The sequence below is a fragment of the Urocitellus parryii genome, chromosome 5 (genome assembly GCF_045843805.1).
Source record: "Urocitellus parryii isolate mUroPar1 chromosome 5, mUroPar1.hap1, whole genome shotgun sequence".
NCBI classification, from domain to species: Eukaryota; Metazoa; Chordata; class Mammalia; order Rodentia; family Sciuridae; genus Urocitellus; species Urocitellus parryii.
In genome coordinates, this window is record NC_135535.1 from 97,736,626 (window position 1) to 97,756,332 (window position 19,707).

A 19,707-nucleotide genomic window follows, 5' to 3' on the forward strand; every position below is an offset into this window, starting at 1 on the left:
CCAGTCGGTGGAACAGACCTGACCACTGAAAACTACCTTCACTACTCTGACACCTTTGATCGCTGAGTCATAAGATTCCCCAGGGAAGAGGTACACCAAATTACCAAATTACATAATTGTTCTTCCGAATTCACAAATGTTATTTTGTGGTTTAAGATAAACTAGAGTTTGCTGGCTCTTCCTGCAAATTAATAACCTTTTGTGACCAAGCCTCAAAAAAATTAACCGTTCTGATGTCTGTCCAACCTCCAGATTTTGGTTATGTTCAGAGATTAATTTTTAACAGAGATGAATCCCACCTTCCACTTTTCAGGTTTAAAAGTTTTCATGCACATAATCATCGTCGCACTTTTGACAGTGGAGGGGAAGGCACTCTGTTTTATATTTAGTCAGTCACCCTTTTCACTGCTGAGGTAGCACACTAAGGGCTTTTAATAAAATTGGATGATTATGGAACTGGTGGAATTTGAGAATTTGGAAAATAAGAAACTAGGAGCTGACTTCCTCCCATCACAGTGACAGAGCTGGGTCTGGAGCCTGGGTGTCCTGGCTCCAAGTTACATTTTTATTCCACTGCAACATAGTTCTTTAGTATGTAAGGCTATTTAAACCTTGTATGAGATGAGCTACAATTTGAAAGAATACTGTGCAGTCTCTGAAGACTTTTGGTTTACCCAGAAGGATATGAAAAGTGAAAATGTACACATTCTTGGTTATACGGGGCTGGGTTGTGGCTGAGTGGCAGAGCACTTGCCTAGCATGTGTGAGGCACTGGATTCAATCCTCAACACCACATATAAATAAATAAAAAATAAAGGTATGACAAGAACTAAAAAATAAAAATTAAAAAAAAAAAATGAAACTAAATGGCCAGAACTCTACAAGGAAGAGAAGTGTGCATCGACGTTTCTTGATTTCTTCTCCCCTGTTTGCTGTGAGAATCCCCTTTCTCAAGGGAACCTAATGCTCTGAGAGTGGATCTGTCACTGGCGCCATGTTGATCTGTTACCATGGAGATCACTCTGGTAACACAAACCTGCCACCAGTCCAGACACAAAGTACCTCATTCTGACTCCCAGAAGGATTTCCCTACCCCTACTCCCACCAGTTGAAAGTTCATCTCTGCTGGGATTTTGCTCTGAAGCGTTTAGAGTTTGACTTTTAAATGTCATTAAAAGTATGTCTACTCAGAGACAAAGAGGGAGGTACTAAAAAGGTGTCTCAAGATTTTAAAGCAATAAAATTCATATATACAGCAACTGCTCCCTAGGTTTGAATTATGGACTCAGTTATTACAGTACTTGACAAAAACAAAACTTTTAAGGAAAGTAAAATGTGGGGTTGGGGCACCTGGAAGTACCGCCTACCCCTCATTAATCATCTACAATGTACTGTTTACACATTACCCAGCTCATCTCTGTGAACTGAGAAATGATAAAGCATTACTTGGCACTAATCCTTAAAAAGTGCCACTCCGTTTTCAGAAACTGAAGTTCCTATGTGTGGCAGGTCAATGGCAATGCCGTCATAATCAGTATCTAAAGGAAGAGACAAATAGACGTGATGCTGGTCACATGCTAAAGTATGTCAGAATCACTCTGGGTCTTATGCAAGCTCATGGGCTCATCCAGGAGGGCACAGCATAGGCACTACTTAATCTTTATTTGCAGAAGTCAAAAAGGCTTTATTTCTCAAGCATCAAAACAGGTATCCTTGTGTAGGGGACCTTGGTATTTTCCTAGAAAAAGGTTTGTTATAATTTCCTCTAAAGCATGAGGTTACTGAAGACAGAGTAGGGAAAGGAGGGAGGGCTATGGTCCGACAAAACAAGTCCATCACCACACAAATGGTGCCAAATAGGATCCTCTCTACTGGGGCTCCCAGGAGCCGTGAAAGGAAGGTTGGCACCACTGGAGTTATGTTCAAATCCCCCAGGCTTCAGGACAGGTCTGAACCACCCAGAGACATAATGTTCCTTTAAGACAGGTGCAGGCAACTCCAACATCTATAGCTATGAGGTGAATGAAGAAAGCAAAACTTCCTGTCTCTGAATTCCCAGCTTGAAACCCAGGACACCGCCCCAATCTCTGGGCCACTTGGGGTGTTGATGGTGTGGGAAACTCTTAGGCACTGTCAACTCCCAATAGCCAAGGCCTGGTGATTTACATGAGGATCTCGAGGCCCGGGGACGGGGGATTGCCCCTTGCCACCCCCCAGCTGTACACCTTCATTCTGCTGCTCACCAGCACCTATGTTGGAAGAGCAGAGATGGGGAAAAAATGTTTAAGTTAGATTTACTTATTGGCAACTTTTTTTTTTTAATTAAAAGGAAAGGATACTGACTTCCATCCACCTGTAGGTCACCCTGTTCCCTTTAACATCTCTCCAGCTTCTGCACCTACTGTTATTAGCAGGATCCTCCTCCTAACATCTTCTCCATTACAATGCTGCTTAAAAGCTCCTGGAAACAAAAAACACCCAAGGAATCACAGGATTGGGATCCAGGAGATCAAAAACACACAAGTTCTTAAGACAAGACTTACTCCAAACCATCTACCACCTCCTTTTTTACCCCTCCAGACAAAATAAATCCCCCCCATACTCTGACACTTCTTCACCAGAGGAGCAAAGGTGCATATTAAAGTCTAGATTTGGTCATGGCGTTTCAATAGTATTTGCTTTTTTCCATATTAAGACAAATGGGGAATACAGATAAATGAAGGCAAGGAATTTTTTTTTTTTTATAAGACTTCACTGGTTGCTAAAGGCCAATGAAAGATTAAAGTGAGAGATTAAATTTCTCTACAGGAGAAATGACACCATTTCTCCCCTTACTATGAACTCCAAATGACACCCACATAGTGTTTTGCTACATATGCCAAAGAATAACTTAGTACTGTGACTCTTTTATAATAAGGTGCCATCAAAATCATATTTTTTTCTCAAGATTTTCCCCTGGATGTCACCTGTATTCTAAATATAGTGAATTGAAAAAAATATTTTGGTCTAGATTAAAAACCAGTTTTGAAAGTCTATATTCTTTGGGAAAGAAGGATGGGATTACAAATTTTTTAAAAAAAAATTTAAAAGAATGGATTGATAGCAGGAATGAGGAAAAAATTAATTCTGGAGCTATATGCTATTGTCAAATAAGTGAAGAATAATAAAAATTTGGACATACACTAACATACTACAAAAAAACTTGCAAATAAATTCAAACAAAGAATCAAGAATAAACATACATTTTCTCTGGAGAGTAACAATAGATGGGCCTGTTGAGTTTTACATATTTGTCTCTTACAATTACTATTCTACCGGGCATAGGGTGTGCTCAATAAATACTGGTTTTGATGAATGTTTATTCAGGTTTTTGCTACCTGAGACCAAGTTCCAACATTGCACTTCTTTATATTCGTAGCACTGAGCATGGTGTTTCTTCAGTCAATCCTTGTTGAATACAGTAAGATTTGAATTTTCAAGATATTTCACTGGGGAAAGGAGGAGACCAGGTGCTAGCCACTTCCCTTATCTATCTGGAATGGGATCAGGAGATTTTGTCCTAATATGCAAGATGTGGTCAGAGCTGAGGTTCCAGGCCACTCTGGTCCTAGGATGAACCAGAACAGACTTTCTTTCAGAGGCGAGGGGCAGGTATAATGTTTGCTTAGTTAACCACCCAGATATACTCTTTCCCACAATGGAAATCTGTAGACTTTTCTGCCATTATAAAAGTAGGCTGTCTATTAGGTTTGTTTTGTTTCTTTTCAGAGTCCTGGTGTGGGCTTAACTTCATGTTTAAGAATTGAGGTCCATTTAATAATAGTCACCAACACAGATGGAACGCACGGAAGGGATGAAGCACACAGGCATCAGAGCACACACACTAGGGTTCAAACCCTAGCTCTACCACCAACCAGTTCTGTGGCCTCAGGCAAAGTCCTGAACACATCTCAGCCCTCCTTTCTGTATCTGTAAAGTGAAGATAGTATCACCTACCTGCCAGACTTGTTGGGAGGCAATTTACTAAAGCACAAGTAACACAAAGTACACACCCAATAAACTGTGACCTTAAAGGCAGTATCGAATTTTTCTGACACCTCCCCTTTTTTTCCCAAGTCAAAAGGAATGCTAAGAAGCCTGTTTGGAGGCAAAATTAGTAAGTCCATTTCTAATACAAACTGAAAATTAGAAGCAGAATGGTGTGGCAGTCCTAAAATCACGTATCAGCACATAATAAAATCAAACCACTGGACCAATCACTAGGACCCTACCCTGGAGGTCTGTTTGGACAAGGCTAACTATGATGGGAAAGCCCTAAGGGAACAACCACTTGTATTCTCAGCGCCCAGTAGCAAGTGGAGAAAGCACACCAAAACCTAAGATAGGTTCTCTTGAGGAAACTTCCACATTCAACCCATAACCCTGGTTATTTTCATGTCCCCAATCACTGAGAAACCCCCAAAGATAAACTGTTACAACTGATGTAGCTGACAAGCACCAATCTACCTAGTTTACATTAGAGATATTAAAGATGTCTAGCTTTTTGATGCAAGTTTCTTCATTAGATAAGTTGTTACACAGTGCCTATTTTTTTCCCTGATCTTTAGAATTAATCTTATAAACAATTGCAAAAGGCAGGGATAATTTTATAATAGATTATACAATGTTGGCATTGGATAGCATTTATTAAAGTCACAGTTTGATTTCTGCCAGTTTTACAGATGAGCACCTGAGGCTCATCATGGTTAAATAATTCACCACAAACAACACAGCTATTGAGTGGCACCCAGGATTAAAGTCTGGCCTCCTGTCCCCAAGTCCAAGATTCCTCCTGCTTTACGCTATATGGTCACTAAACTTCACGCTATTTCTTTTCCCCCACTGAGCCCAGCAACAATGCATACAAAGAAAATTCATATTTGCCAAGTTGATCCATAAATTCTACACTTTCTGCTATCAGTCTAATATTATATTTCAATCCCACAAAATCCCAATCAATGGTGGTTTAATTAAAAGTACCAAGGTTTTAGGGGTTCACAAAGTGTCTTTGAAATCAAAAACTATTTTCCACATAATAATGTTATACCCATTTTAGAGACAAGAAAACCAAGGGTAAGAGGTGTAGCGACTTATCAAAGTTACACTGCTAGTGATACACTGCTAGAGCTGACACCTGAATTTAGACATTAAGTTCCAAATTCTGTGTCTATTCAATTTTATTGACCTAAGCCTAATTAATAATAAAGTTCTTAAATACTAGGAGAAAGAATGATGATAGTATTATTCTTCCATTAAAAAAAATTGGTTCATAAGGAATCCACATGTCAACTAAAAAACAAACAAACAAGAACAACATGACTGAACTGTAGAAAACCTCATCTGCCTAGCATTGAGCCCTATTTCCTTCAACAAAGTGACTTTAGATCCATCTCTCAAGCAGACTATTACTTGCATTACTGCCTACAAGATTTTAAAGGCCAGCCCAGGGAAATGGCTGCACTTCCTCCACGGCTGAAGACATCTTCAATCACTGCTTTATGTCACATGGGAAGGAAGGAGGTCATTCCTGCGAGTGTTGGCAGCACAGGGCTGTGCCATAACCCATAGGGCCTCCGTGTAGGTTGGGGATGGGTGAAGCCATAGGACAGGCAGCAGGAAGGGAGCACAGGCCTCCTGGGGCTGCTCCTGAGCCTGGTTAAAGATAGGGATGGTGGCAGCTAATGGCGGGGGAGGGAGGAAGGGAGGATGAAGGAGGCTGTGAAGGAAGGTGTGGGGGACGGATATAATCCGGCATACAGAAACCTGTCAGGATGGGATTTATTTTTGTTCTGTGAGGGAGTATAATAGGGCTTTGCCTGCACTCTCAATAGCTGTTTTGAAGTGAACCCGGCTGGTATGTCTTTAATTTGTCATTTCATTATGAAACTGTTTCCCTTCCAAGAAACCTTCAAGTCAGGAAGCTCTGTCTGCCCACACAGGAAATTCCTTTGCTTCAACTTCCCCAAAAAGGAAATTTCCCTCAGAAGTGAGCCCAGCATATGCCTTTGAGCAGAGCTGTTTCAAGAAACTTTGGCAGCTGAGTCCTGAAAACACCCCGGCTTTCTGCTACTGCCGGGAGGGACAGGAGCGACATGGGGATAAACAGCTGGGCTCTCACCCAGCGGATGGGGACCCCACCAAAACCTGACGCTGGCCCGCCTCTTCCTCGTCCTTCTTGGTTCTCTAGGTGCCCTTGCCCTCTCTCACATCCTGTAAGACACCAGAGTTTTCACTCACCAAGAGGGAACAGGACCTGCAGCTTTCATGAGGAGAGAGACTTAGCCACACACTCACACACACACTCACACACCTCTCTCTCTCACTCACACTCACAGATGTGCATTCCAGTTATCACAGGGCCAGGTCAACACAAAGCCCTCACTGGTAGCACACACAGACATGAGACTTCTGGCAGAAAGACTACAGTATTTCAGATGAAGAGAGCATAAGACAGCAAAAGGCCAATTGCAGTTCCTCAAGCACATCAATTACCCAAGGGCCTTTATCTGGAATAGTGGGTTTTTTCTATACCAGCTTTCCCAGAGATGATACCCCCACAACATGGCAAGGGATATGTCAGACCATAGCCTTATAAAAATGCTGTGAATAGCTAAGTGGTAAGAGTCCAGCAAAGCTGTGCTGAAGTGCATGACAACATACAGTATTTTATGAAGTTTCTTAGCAAAGAAGTGACAGATTTGCACTTAAGTTTTTAATTTTCTATTTCAAATCACTTTGTTAAAAAAAAAAGTTGTGAAAAGGAAACAACACAGAGAGCTAAAGCACAAAAAGTGGAAATAGTATTGAAGTTCAAACTGTGTATCAAGTAGTGGTCAGAGAGAGACACAGATGAGGGACTAAGGCAGCCCTGGATTTTCACCCTGCAATTAGACTGCACTGGAATTGGTAGCATGGTAACATCTGATCTCATTACAATGAGCCAGGGTTCTGGAAGGGATATTATTTACCAGGAAATAGCAATATTTAAGGGACTAGCAAGAATCATATAGTTCACTAAAAGCCAAATATATGAACCCTGAGATTTTAGGTTATGGTAGATATTTTCTGTGGGATGGCTTTAAAATTTTTACCATAGTGAGTTGCCCTGTTTTTCTAAAGTTTATGAAGTTTTAACCACAGCTGGATCTCACAGGGGGGCCCGATCCTGTTTTTCATGCTCTCCAAGAGCACAGTCTAGGGAATAGAGCTTTGGCTTATACTGGGAGAGAAGGTGTAGAGAGGAAAGAGTCTCACGGACGGACCTGCCTCACCGCCAACCAGCTCTGTGACTTTGACCAAGTTCCTTCACCTCTTTAAACTTTTTTTTTTTTTTTTATTGGTCGTTCATAACATTACATAGTTCTTAATACATCATATTACACGGTTTGATTCAAGTGGATTATGAACTCCCGCTTTTACCCCGTATACAAATTGCTGTATCACATCAGTTACCCTTCCATTGATTGACATATTGCCTTTCTAGTGTCTGATGTATTCTGCTGTCTGTCCTATTGTCTACTATCCCCCCTCCCCTCCCCTCCCCTCCCCTTTTCACTCTCTACCCCTTCTACTGTAAATCATGTCTTCCATTTGTATTCTCTTGACTTACCCCTCCTTACCTCTTATATGACATTTTGTATAACCCTGAGGATCGCCTTCCATTTCCATGCAATTTCCCTTCTCACTCCCTTTCCCTCCCACCTCTCATCCCTGTTTACTGTAAATATTCTTCTCAAGCTCTTCGTCCCTACCCTGTCCTTGTTTACACCCCTTATATCAAAGGAGTCATTTGGTATTTGTTTTTTAAAGATTGACTAGCTTCACTTAGCATAATCTGCTCTAATGCCATCCATTTCCCTCCAAATTCTATAATTTTGTCATTTTTTAATGCAGAGTAATACTCCATAGTGTATAAATGCCACATTTTTTTTATCCATTCATCTATTGAAGGGCATCTAGGCTGGTTCCACAGTCTTGCTATCGTGAATCTTTAAACTTGACTTTTCATCAGTAAAGTGAGGATAATAAAATCCGGTTCAGAAGATTGTCAGGAGGATCAAATGATATAATATCGAGTGCCTACCACAGCACTTGATACAGAGAAGTTATTACTCTACATGGAAAACTATGAAGGCTCTTTCCCCCAAATTCCACACACCTATTCCTCATCACACATATAAGTCACCCTGCTCTAGTAGCTCCTTAAAGCCCCCCCCCCCGTGTGGATTTTCTTGATCACTTCAACTTGAAATTTGGATTAACATGCCCCAGGAGCATCTGTGAGGCAAATAGATATAGTTAGAAATTGTTGAAAGACTTAAGGATTCAGATGTAGGCCCAACTTTGGCCAAGATGGATACTGGAAACCAACAGCTATGCATGGTAAGACAGGATGACTCCTAGTGGCCACAGACGTTCAGGTTCACAATGCTTCATCTAAACCAAGGGACCTGGATTTTCCTACTAATTTTATGTCTTTTATCCCCCATCGAGAAAACCAGCCCTCAGCAAAACTATGGGGTTTACTTCCAACTCTGTCCCCTCCCTAGGTCTTCCTTGCTGGCTACGATTCCTCCTTTGTAAAAGAGCCAAAGGATTTGGTAAACTAATTCTCATTTAAAATATTAGGGACTTGAGGTATCCATTATCCCTGTTTAAGGTACTATGATCATAGCTCCTTACCTTTTGAGGTGGAGCTAGGTAGAAACAATGCCTGATCTTCAAGGAATGTCTGTCTTCAATGGTGGAATCTGAAGCACCAAGGTAGTTCATTGTGGGAGATAATTACATTCAAGACACTCTGAATCACTACAACTGGACAACCACATTCCCTGCTCAAGTGTAACATTGGCCCTGTTCACAGACAATAAGCCCTCTCTCCTGGGCCCAAAGTTGAATACTAGCTGGACAATACAAGTTTAGAAATCAACCACTTTCAGAATCTCAGTACTCCTTCTGCAAACAAAGAAGTACCCAACAAATAGCCACACAGCTGTATGTCCACTTGGCACCACAATATCCTATTGTATTTCTTCAAGTTCTTCCTTGGATTCCCTCACCTGGGTGACAGTGAAGCAGACCTGGAGTAATAACTGGAATAATCACAACCACACATACATTCATCCGAACTAAAAATTTTCTTTGCCTAAGAGTCAAAAGAAAAACTTCTTTCATAAGGTCCAAAAATATATTTGATTAAAAAAAAAATTCTACTTAGGTTTTGGTGGGTCTCTGAAGTTCCTCTCAGGCCCTTCATCAGGGCACTAAAGTCCAGTTTAAAGAGGACATTTAAACCTCAGAGTTTCCAGTGAGGAAAAGCTTTCTCTGGGGAATTCTAGGCTTGTGTTCCTAAAAGATCTTTAAATAAAACCCCAAATCTCAGGGTGAATATGTGAATCACGACCAAGTTTTAAGGTCAGCAAAAGCCTCACACAGAATGCTCAACAGAGATGTAAATAGGGGAAGAAGGACTGTGTGTCCAGGGAGGGGATTTTGTGTGGTGGCTTTACCACTACCACACACAAGAAGCGAAAGTAGTTTGTGTGAGAGCCCAGCATTTCAAGAGCAGTGCTGTGGAAGGACTCAGGATGACAAAGAAAGGACACAGAGTTTCCTCCCGACTCTGTAGTCATCTGGTAAAAACTGCCCCCCCCCAAACCAGATTAGCCTTCCAGCCCATGGGAATAACAGGTTTGAGAACTTGGACTGCCTTAGGGCTCTTCCCAAAGCTGGCTATTCAGGGAGGAGGAAGGAGAAAGAGTGGTTTTACTTCCTCAAGCAGGTTGTCACCGAATCATTTCCTCGTTTCTCTTTATATAAAGAGCTCTTCATGTCGCGGATCCCAGCATTACCGAGGGAGACAGCAGAAAAACCTTATCAGCCTTGTGCACCAATCACTGCTGCTTGGGGCACTTCTTTTCTCCGTAATCTTACATCCCCTTTGCCCAGCCTGTGGCAACGAGGAAATGATTCAAGTAACTGGTTCAGGCCTCTGTTTAGAAATAGTTTCTTGGGTGTGAGTTTTCATACCCAGGGGACAGTATAAGTGTCAAAGATTCTCTCTGTTGGCTGGGGCGGATGGGGATGTACTTTAAAGCTCAGCATCAAAGCCTCCACTTTAGAAGCTGAAAGCCTTCATTCCCTTGCCAACTGTGCTTTTTTTTCCCCATAATTAATTAATGCAATATTAATTGTGCACGGGCTATGAAGCTGGCTGAAGGAGGATCATGAGGCCTATCCATGCAGATCAGCTGGCTCTATAAAGCCCCAAACCCAGTGGACACACATCTGAGAGGGAGACAAATGCAGAGTGTAACTGTTAAGGTTACAGGAAGAGCAAACACACCTCAAATTGCGGAGGGGATTCCCACCAATCATACAATTGGGGTCAAGTAGTTACCAGAAGCCACACCTGTGCGTAATGCACTGGGCAAGGGGCCAACTCACAGACAAGATTCAGGCCAGAAAGCAGGGGTGATGGGTAAGAGAACAGGGGGGCAGGGCTTCACAACAGGGGAGAAGCCTGCGATCTGGCTATTAGTTCCCGGGAACCAGCACAGGACGAAGGTGGCAGAGGCAGATTCAATAAGCCCTCAAGGCCCAGGAGAAGGTGCCAGTTCCTATCCCACAAAAGCATTTACCCCATCTCAGCCGTAGGCATCCCAGGGAAGTATATCCCACAGAGCTGGGCACCGGATTTCCATATTTCTTTGAGCATCCTCAAAAAACAATCACAGCTGAAGTGGAGGACAATTTCCTGCATCATCAAAATACCACTGTCTGCACTAAAATTGGATGTTCAACACTGGAAATCAAGTGAAATAATCATGATACGTAGTATTTATAGATAATGCTTCTCTTGATATCCCTTGAATTTTTCTTCTGGAATCAGAATAATATAAATTGTTTAAGTTGGGAAAGAGCCTCAGGAATCACACACTTGGTTACAGATAAGCAAACTGCTGTCTTGGGGGGAATGAATAAATATGGTGGAATGACCTGAGTAGCATTCACATGGGGTCAGGGGCAGGGAACATTCTGTGCTCCATACCTACTGTGTAGTGTCCTGGCAGGTATTCCATGTGGGGAAACTGAGGCACAAAAATCATCAAAAATTTTTTCTGAAGCATATCAGCTTAACACAAAAAGTCTGTTTCAATTTGTACACTTACTAATATAACCTGTTTTTAAGGACATCTCTATTCACAGTACTATTCTGTGAAGTAGATCATCTCTTTTAAAAAGAAGGAAAATCAGGTATAATAGAAATCTCTTTCTACTTCATTTAATTTTGTTTCTAACATCCCACAATTTATACAGATACTTGAAAATATGTGACAGATAACAGTTGTGCCCACAGGATTGGATCTGGAAATTTATCTTCCTCCAAGTTCAAAAGATAATTTGTTTCTATCTCTGATTTCACCCCTTTGGGCCTTCTTGTCAGCAGTTTATGTCAATTTTGCTTGAAATTTTTTCTTAAAAATAAATCGACATGTTGACTTAGATTTTCTCTACCTAACCAACAGCTAAAATAAAACAACTTCCACCAGTTCCACACTTTTAAAAAGCAATATGAAGTGGGAAGGAAAAAAAAATGCCTGGGTTTTGGAATGAGATGTGCATTCAAAGCTGTGGTTCTCCGTGTGCCCCTGGGGAAGTAAAGGACCACTTCCAAGTCTCAGATATAAAATAAATATAATATTTATTTTGCAGCATTGTGTTGATTTTGAAAAGTTCCTGGTTTACAGAAAGTGCTCAATGCATAGTAGTTACCATTATTACTTATTCCATAAGACCTCACTGGCCAAGGTAAGCCAGTCTTGGGGAAAAAATGAGCATTTAAATCATCACCATTACTTCTAAAGTGGAGCTACATAAGTTGCCTGATATCCTTATAATGTTTTTTTAAGATGGTGGTACTTACTACTCTTCAAACCTGTTCTGCATGCCTTTTTTTTTTTAATGATTGTTACATCTTTCTGTATAAATCTTCAATTTCCTCAATGAACCGCTCTAGTTAATATGCTAACCCCAGGAATTGAAAATCCAGCCTCAGCTGTACTAATGACATGGAGCATTCCCTGCACAGGCCTGCATGAGTAGAATTTTCCTTCCAGGCACCCAATTTGCATCCACTACACATCCATAGCTCTTTATCCATTATCTGTATCTCCAATTTGTATTTCTATTACTGGAATCTTAGAGTCTCATTTGAGGGCTATTAGTATCCATGATCTATAGGAAGCAGAAACAGAGAACAATTTCAAAAGAATGGAGCTTATTCCACTCACCTAAGATGGAAGCAGGAAATATCAGGCCAGGGTGACTAATTATACTTGGGAATCTCCAACTGGCCTGTGGCCAGTGCCACACTTAAATCTCTTAAATTCTGCTCTCCACTTGATTCAGAAGAGACCAAAAAAAGAACCCCTAAAACACTCATAGCTAGCACAGGGAACTGAGAATGAGAACCCACCAATGGCAACAGTAAAATCAGTAACACCTGAAGATCTCTGCTAAGATTTACCTCTGGAACAGCTTAAGGTTGAAGTTGTCAAAGTCATTCCTGCCAGAAACTCCAAGAGTGTGAGCTACTGATGAGGTGTAGCTCAGGCATGAAGCGAAATGGGAGAACATATATCTGCGGTTGGAGAAAGGAAATTCTACCATATTTGTATATATTCAACTCAGCCAATGCTTTCTGAGAATGAAGAGGAGATAAGCAGAAACTCGGGAAAGCAGGGTACAAGCCAATATCAAATTGAATCACTATCATACCTGCTAGCAAGTATTATGTTGATGCAGGTGAGGTGACAACAGAACATAGAGACAGGACCCCTCACTCTGCAGAACACTGGTGTGCCAAGACAAAGACCATGGAAGTTCTGATGGTTGGAAAAATTGAAGGGAAGATAGCAGAGAGGAGAAAGAAGAAATGAAAATAAGGTTTCTTATTTCCTATTTTTAAGACTCTACTCATAAAACTGGTTCTCAATGTCTTTTTTTTTTTTTAATGGCTCACTCTCATAGTCTATTATCAACTTTCAATGTTGGGTTTAGAATAGAGTTGGGCATGCCTGGGTTCATGGATCTAACCCACAGCACCAGGTAGGGACAACCGAATTGCCAACAGCTTCCAAAGATCTGATTCAGAATGCCAAGGAAATTGAGAGCCCACCACATGGAAGAGGAGGCTGTGCCATTCCTCAGCCAGCCCTCCCCTCCCCCACAGAATTAGAGCCACTTTGTCAGAGTTCATGCAGGAGGAACTGCCTTAAATGTACACAGAGCTCACTGCATGAAATGTGAAGTGAAAGAAAAGGTCAATAAACCTCTGGTTATATATTTTTTTTTAAAAAAGACATCTATAAATAGCTGCATTTATTGAAGCTGCTTCCTTATCAGGAAGCACGGAGCTAGGAATTAACGTCTGCCTGCATCGGAAATTCTTTCAGACAGCAAACCCAAAAAGGAAATTTCCCTTCCAAAGCATCCAGGCTGTTCTGCTGTGGACTATTTTTTTTTTTTTTCTTCAAGCCATCTGAAGCAGCTAACTGGACCCTTGTACAGCCCCATGTGCAGTGGAGAATAGAAAGTCTTTAAGCATTTCAATGCATAAAGGGAAGGTGCCCAAAAGAAGGCTTAAGGGGGAATAAAATAGAAAAATGCCTTTGGCTGGCCGACTCTGATAGAAGGCATTACTGCTTCGTTAAAGACACTGACTGAGAATTAAATCTCTTCCCTGTGTCCTTGCCTCAACTCTGCTGGTGATGTCAGTGCACGTCACAGGCAGCTGTGCGAGGAGAGGCCATTTTTGGAACACTGATAATGGCAAAGGACTCTAGGTCCTTTCTTTGAGAGGTCTTAGCAGACAGGCAAGAGCCAAGGAAGGAGACACAGATTCAGGCAGGAGTGTGAAGAAAAAGTCCCAGACTGGAGACAGGTGTGAGGAAGGAAAAGGCCCTGGAGATGGTGCCAGGGCCTTAAGTAATTTACTTACTTAAATTGTAAGTATACAATTTAGTTTACTTACTTGGGCCACAGACACCTCCTCAATAATGTGTTGTCTCCATTGTCTCTGTTGTCTCTTTCTTGAGAACAAACATAACTTAAAAGATACAAAACTGTGGCTCTAGTCAAGTAAAACAGAGGCACTGGGTAAGTGCCTTCTCTCTGTGCCTTACAGCAGAGCTGGGTTCACAGCTGTCACAGGCAGTAGTAAGATAAGCTTGCTTCAGTTGTGACTTGGAAAAATCAGGTTAGACTCTATGTAGACAGAACTCTGGGTCTTTTCTTTAATGAAGCAGACACATAGGCACATGCAGGTTTCCTTTGGCCATTGAATATGGAGAAACCACTTTCCAAATTGGCTATTCATCACCCTAGAAACTGAAATGGAGCTCTAGTGAGTTATCTGGCCATTGCATGACAGGCATCATGCCAGGTGTCACACATATAGCTCTGCTATTGATAAGAAAGCCTCCTCAGTAGATGTTATTTTGCTAATTTGAGGCTTAAATTATCTTAATTTAATGTTAAATAATCTTTCTAAGAGATAGAGGCTGCCTTAAATTCAAGCATATTCAGATCTATCTGGACTTCCGCTAATATGTTTTTTCTTGTTTTTTAAATTTGGAAACTTCAAGAAGCAGTGGCCCCCTGCTGCCAGGAGGTCAAACCCAGTGAAATGCTGTTGAAGGTGGTGTTCGGTTGAGCTCCACTCTAAAAGCTGGTCCTCTAAAGCCTTTACAACCAGCCTGTCATTTTGGCTGCAGAGATAAATCGAATTTCAACCTGAGCTCACAAGAATATAAAGAGAGGGCAGCTACAGTAACTGACAAGTAAAACCAGAATAAACTATTCATTGTAGAAGGCTCCCCTTCCTACTGAAAGGTAGATGTGGGCCTGTTGGAGGTTCAGCACATATTAAGTAGCATCACTAAAACCTTGTCTGCTCCCTGTCCTGCACCCACTGCTGCCTAGACACCGAGAGTCAGCAGCACTTTAATTTTCAAGTTCATGAGACTTTGCCCACGTGTCTTCTCCCAAGAAAGTTAGAGGGTGATTTTCTGAAGTAGAAATCACATTAGATCCTTCACACGCTAGTGAACCTGAACAATTTAGTTTACTTACTTGGGCCACAGACACCTCCTCAATAAAATTGGATCCATAACACCTGCTTCAAAGACTGTCACATGATTAAATGAGATACTAGGTAAGAACACATTTTGTTACTTACAACAACATAAAACATACTATGGTTATATTTAGCTTCCATTGTCTCTGTCTTGAGAACAAACATAACTTAAAAAGATACAAAACTGTGGCTCTAGTCAAGTAAAATAGAGGCACTGGGTAAGTGCCTTCTCTCTGTGCAAGTTCTAATATACCTCTGCTTATCACATGTCTGTCTTAAATTCAGTTACTCTGCTGAGAATGCAAAACGGCTGGGTGAGTGAGCAGTGAGGTAACATAGCCAAAGGAAGGCATTGAATTAAATTATTAAACACACACAAGCAGGAGTAGTAATGTAAGAATTTTGAAAGATTCACAAGGAAAGGAAGGAGAGCCAGGGGACTATTTCTGGTGTTATGATGCTAGAATACTCCCAGCAGCTATTATGACTATTTATTAACCCGCAACATCGTAAACTGTAACCCTATTAAATATGATGAATGAGTCCTGGGTCTCAATTTTTAAATATCAACTTGCAGATATTTTAGAAGGCCAAAAAGACACTGCAAGATACAGTCTTTGGGCCAATGGCATAATACTCCTATGATTAGATGTGACTAAATCAATTGGATGTGGGATGATAATGTTTAAAAGAAGTTTAAAATAAATATATTTAATTATTTAAATTCTGCTTCATATCTGAAATGTATTTACATTGTTATCATATTGCCTGGCGTCGGCATCACTGTTGGAGGCCCAGTGTCAAACAGAGTCCCTGTTAACATACTGCAAGCATGTTATGATATGGATGTTAAAAGTCTCCCAAAGGCTTGGTTGCCAGTCTGCGGTGCTATTGGAAGGTAGTGGAACCTCAAGAAAGTAGGGCCTAGTGGGAGGAAGCAAGGTCATTGCACTTGAAGGGGTTATTGGGACTCTAAACCCTTCTCTTCCTCTCTTTCACGTCCCCACCATGAGGTGAGCAGCTTTGTTCCACCATGCACTGCCTACCATGAAGTGCTGCCTCAACTCCAGACCCAGAAACTATGGAACTAACCAACCATGGACTGAAACTTCTGAAACTGTAAGCCAAAATGAACTTTTCCTTCTTTTAAGTAGCTTATGTTAGGTATTTGATCTGACGGACACAGAATCTTTACCCTAAGCAGGGTGCCACTACTTCATGATGCTCCCTTTAACACCCACTTCCCCACAAGTTTAGAAGAAGGTAGCCTTTGGACAGATGAATTTTAAAAAGTCCCTCCCTCACACAGCAAGGCCCCTGGTAAGAATGGGGAAACAGCATCTGTTCTCCAGGCCATAGCCCTCCTCAGCTTGCAAGGTCAAGAGTGACCTTGACTGAGCACCCTTGAGAGGTCCTTGCTCTTTCAAGTGTTCTCAAGCTGTGATGGAAGGCTGATGGTCCCTTTAAAGGATGGAACTTATTTTTTCACCTGCCCGCTATAACTGTTGTACTTCAGCCCTTCTACCTCCAAGCATACAAAAAAAAAAAAAAAGTTTATAAAAGAAGAAGAAAAAAGTCATGTCCTTTCTATTTTCTCAGCAAACATACTTGTGTTTGCTCCCCTAGTGAGCAGCGGAGCTCTGCTGCAGGACTGTTGAAGGGCACCATCCTGAAAATTTGGGCAATGAGTCAGTCCAGCATGATAGGCCTGGCCCTTCTTCCCTTGACTCTTCTCCTTCCCCCACCATCCCTTCAGTCCCTCATAATCACCACTTAACACAATGCTCCATTTATCACTTGGCTTTTATCACAGGCAAATAAAAGGGAGAGCATCACTTTGTACTTCTCAATAGCATGCTAATTTGTTACGCTGTGTCTTCAGTTTAGGTCTAGCCTTGTGTTTGCAGAACAAACTGGTGAGAAACTCTGTATGAGAATCTTAGCTTTTATGATCCCTGCCCTCCTCTCTCCAAGGGTAAGATTTTGATTTAAGAATGAAAGAAAGCAAAAAAGGTAAGAGAAAGGCTTTATCTGGAGATCAAGTGATAAATGGAGGAAAAAAAGCTACTTGGAGCCATCCCAGTCTGGTGAGTATCTCTTTAAAACAAGCAGCTAAAAATGCTTTCAACCCAGTAATACCATAAATGTCCTGCTGCTGTCTTGGCTTTCTGATTCTTCCCCGTACTTTCCATGAGCATTCCACTGGGAATTGTCTGGAATCCCAGATTAAAACAGCAATAACCCAATTCCCCTGTTAGAATATTTATTTTCACTAAGGTTTGGAAACTCAGCTGGGATGCATCTTCAAGTGTGTGGCCCCAGTCTTAACCTTCTATTTGCCTCTCAAACAGCATGAGAAGCAGTCAAGTCCTGAACAGGACAAGGGAAGCTGGGCCTTGCTCGGAAAGCCCCAGCTGAGGGCAAACAGCAAGAGCCTGGGAACCTCCACTTTCAGAGGATTTGATCCAGATGTCGGGACCATGGTATCACAAAGGGACTCATGCGGATTACCAAGGAGAGATATGTAAAGTTAAACTGCCAGAGTACACATTTAGGCAAAGCCATTATCCTAACCTGAATCCACAATCTAACTACTGATTATGCACCAAAGTCAGCAGTAATGTGCTACAGCTGGATGATTGTCTATGTGAGGATCCAGGCACATGTCCATCCAAGGGTAATATGCAAACTATTCAGCAACAGACAGAACAAGTTAGAATGGATTCCAGCCATAAACCAATGTTGTGGCCACATCAGTCATAAATCTAGCCAAGTATCATCCCTGAATTCATCCACCCATCTTCAAAAATATTTATTAAACACATACTTATATGGTGGCATAATGGATAAAAGCCTAGGCTCTGGAATCAGGCATAATTGAGTTTGAATCTTTATCTCTTATGAGTTTTGCAATCAACCTTAAAAAATTACTTAAATTCTCTAAGTCCTTATGTGTGATATGGACATAAAAGAAGACCCACCTTACATTGCGAGAATGAAATAAAATAATTTATATATACAGAATTTCACAGCTCCAGGAACAGGATAATCCCACAGTTATTAGCTATTATGATTGTATCCTAGGCTTATACTGGGAGCAAGTAATTACTGGTAAGCGGCACAGAAGTGGTTCAATGAAAGAACTGACACTAGAAGAAATTAAAGTGTTGGTATTGAAGAAATGGTTCCAAGGGGAAGGAAAGCTTATATGAGAACTGCGTATTTTAAATATAGTAAGGATCTTAAATATTTGCTACTCCAAATGCGGTCCCACATGATTGGGAAACTGAATTAAACAACTGACTGCAGTCAAACAGCAGAACGAGCTATGAATTAAGACCTCTTGACTGCTGGTTTGGCTTGTCTATTTGCTTACCTGCTTCTTTGTTTTACCATGATAACTTTTTAGGGAGAGAGTTCCACAGCAAAAGAGCTTACATATGTCAAAGGCATTCAGAGGTGAACCATGAGTTAGGGCCTCCTTGGGGGATGTTGCAAAATACAAGAATACAAAGTTATGAAAGAAACCTCAGCTTGTTTGGGACAAGTGTTCATTATTTCTTTTCTCTCTGTACTAGAATTTAAGCTCTATAAGAACAGGGAGCTTTGTCTTCTGTCTTTGTTTCTGTACCCTGATCCTAGAAGCAGATAATCAGTAACTACAAATGGAATGAACAAATGAATGAGATTAGGTGGTACAAGTGTTTTGCCTACATGGCATGAGTATGTTCCACCCTGAAGTGAATATTCCTGATGTAAATATACTGGGCACAGGGCAATATCTGGAGAGAAATCTGCTGTTGTCTACCCACCATTTCTTTGCCAGTTCTGTCCGCTGCAATGGTGCCTTATGGTGCCCTAAAACTCCAGTCAGTGCCCGCAGTCATGACCATGGCCTTTACAGTTCCAACCTCCTTTTTAAAAGTTCATTGTAGAGGAAAAGATGGTAGAATGGGGCTGTGTCCTTTGCCTCTCTACCCAGGTGAAGCAGGAATGTCTACACCACAGTAGGCAGCAACTTTGTAATTACCAACAGACACAGCAAACTGAAGAGGGGAAGGCGTTTCATGTTGCCAGTTCCTTGCAAAAATCCCAGCAACCATCCTCACTGTAGGCAGAAGGGATAAACCAGCAATGTCTCCCAGGACCCCTAGCATCATTCATCTGATTCTCTGATTTATCAGAGAGAGAGAAAAGGAGAGCCTGGGTCCCCTGTTTCCTGTTTTATTTTTCTGTACTTTTAGTAAGCAACCTTCTGAGGAAGGATGGAAACAAAAGGAGAATAGCCTGAAAGAGATGGCCAGCATGACTGTACCACCATTTATGTCACTGGGATTCAACGAGGGAAGGGTCAAGTTGTCCCCAGGAACCTCCAGAACCTGGACTTGTGCTTTCAGGATATCATCCAAGCCAGAGAATGTGGCATTTTCTTGGATACCGCGATCAGGGTGGGAATCAGGTGATTCATTTTCTCTAGTTGCCCCAATCACATTTTATCACCTGGACTAAGTGGCAGTACAGGAAAGACA

The 19,707-nt window shown here is 41.5% G+C and overlaps 1 protein-coding gene across 3 annotated transcripts in view; it reads right to left on the reverse strand.

Annotated features, from left to right (window-relative positions):
• The window catches only part of Etv6 (ETS variant transcription factor 6), a 224,431-nt gene that overhangs the window by 109,555 nt on the left and 95,169 nt on the right, over positions 1-19,707 (reverse strand). The gene's annotated exons all lie outside the window — the stretch shown is intronic.